General features: G+C 41.1%; 1 pseudogene; it reads left to right on the forward strand.

The window, feature by feature from the left end:
- LOC138000803 (uncharacterized) overlaps nucleotides 1-149 on the forward strand; it is a 963-nt pseudogene extending 814 nt beyond the window's left edge.
- The last annotated feature ends 2,146 nt before the right edge of the window (nucleotides 150-2,295 follow it).

Genomic DNA, 2,295 nt, shown 5'->3' on the forward strand with positions numbered 1-2,295 from the left:
GCCAAAACCCTTATCAAAGTGGTCGACATGACAAAAGCAACAAAGGTAGCTCTCGGCACTGACGGCAGGCTTTTTTGGGGAGAGGATACCGCTCACCTGGGCGGAAAAGACCGTACACCGGTCACAAGAACGAGACCGAGAAGCAATAATGGCCACCCTTGAACAACTAAAACTTGCGGTAAGTGATTTATTCTGGGTGGGGATGTGCCGCTGGGACCCGGGAACCCTTAGCCTATACCAGAGCTAGTTTCAGCTGGATTTTGCTACCCTATACTAGAGTAAACTCCCCAAATCACTCCTATCCTAGAGTAGCTGTTTTCCAGAAATTGAGGTCACTATCACAGTCTAAAACAAAGCCAAAACAAAACCTTATACCACAATCACTTCTTTATTAAAAAAGGATTTATTTATACTTGTCCAGCAATGACAAGCAAGTACGTACGCATTATCAAGACAATAAATTGTTTAATTTTAACCAGTATTAATACCACCGATTTCCGTCTGAATCCCGATTTTTGCAGTTAATAATATCCAGTAGCGTTTTATGATAGTCGTCTATCAATGCTTTTGAGGCTGAGTCGTGAAAATTTAACTTGCCGATTTCATTTTTTTATATTTTTGAGAGGCAATTCCTGGTTTCCTTAGTCTAGATAAAATCTTCAACCAACTGGTCAGTTTCGTGAAAAATGATACCCTATTCTAGACCCAAACGCTCTGATTTATATACCCTATGCTAGAGTAAACTGCTTGAAAACCATACCCTTCATAGCGGTACATTCCTATATAGCCCATATATGGCAGTATCTCCCCCCCCCCCCCCCCCCGGGGATTTTTCGCCATTTGTAGAGTCATTACTGAGAAATTATCTACGATATCGTTTTGACACCTTTGCGGCCGGATGCATCGCGCATTCCTTACCGGCCTGGCGTAAAATTACATCTGATAATAAAATTCTCTCTGCTGTAATGGTGATGAAAATTGACTTTGATACAACACCCCGTCAAAAATGTTTACCCAACTGCACATGGTCCGCCACTGAAACGAACATTATGGACGCTGAGATTAAGAAACTCTCCTCGAAACGTGTGATTGAGCCCACCGCGCATTGTTGTAATGAAATTATTTCCGACGTATTCGTAAGGGAGAAAAAAGATGGCACCCGCACAATGATCCTTAACTTTAAGAACCTCAATCAACATACAAACAAAATACATTATAAGATGGACACTTTAATTAACCCTTTCACTCCTGTAAGGGCCAATGAGACTTATAGATTTTACTCTGTCGAACGCCAGACGATTTTACTCGTCAATGGGGAACCCCACAGGAGTGAAAGGGTTAACAACAGCTAGGTTCACTCAAAAACTATGTCCCCATTAATTAAGTTAATTAACCCTTTCACTCCTGTAAGGGCCAATGTGACTTATAGATTTTACTCTGTCTAACGCCAGACGATTTTACTCGTCAATGGGGAACCCCACAGTAGTGAAATGGTTAACAACAGCTAGGCTCACTCAAAAACTATGTCCCCATTAATTAATTAACCCTTTAACTCCTGTAAGGGCCAATGTGACTTATAGATTTTACTCTGTCTAACGCCAGACGATTTTACTTGTCAATGGGGAACCCCACAGGAGTGAAAGGGTTAACAACAGCTAGGTTCACTCAAAAACTATGTTCCCATTAATAAATTAACCTTTTAACTCCTGTAAGGGCCAATGTGACTTATAGATTTTACTCTGTTTAACGCCAGAAGATTTTACTTGTCAATGGGGAACCCCACAGGAGTGAAAGGGTCAACAACAGCTAGGTTCACTCAAAAACTATGTCCCCATTAATTAATTAACCCTTTAACTCCTGTAAGGGCCAATGTGACTTACAGATTTTACTCTGTCTAACGCCAGACGATTTTACTTGTCAATGGGGAACCCCACAGGAGTGAAAGGGTTAACAACAGCTAGGTTCACTCAAAAACTATGTCCCCATTAATTAACCCTTTCACCCTTGTAAGGGCCAATGTGACTTATAGATTTTACTCTGTCTAACGCCAGACGATTTTACTTGTCAATGGGGAACCCCACAGGAGTGAAATGGTTAACAACTGCGAGGTTCACTCAAAAACTATGTCCCCATTAATTAATTAACCCTTTCACTGTTGTAAGGGCCAATGTGACTTATAGATTTTACTCTGTCTAACGCCAGACGATTTTACTTGTCAATGGGGAACCCCACAGGAGTGAAAGGGTTAACAACAGCTAGGTTCACTCAAAAACTATGTCCCCATTAATTAAGTTA

This window comes from Montipora foliosa, chromosome 4 (assembly GCF_036669935.1).
Source record: "Montipora foliosa isolate CH-2021 chromosome 4, ASM3666993v2, whole genome shotgun sequence".
NCBI lineage: Eukaryota > Metazoa > Cnidaria > Anthozoa > Scleractinia > Acroporidae > Montipora > Montipora foliosa.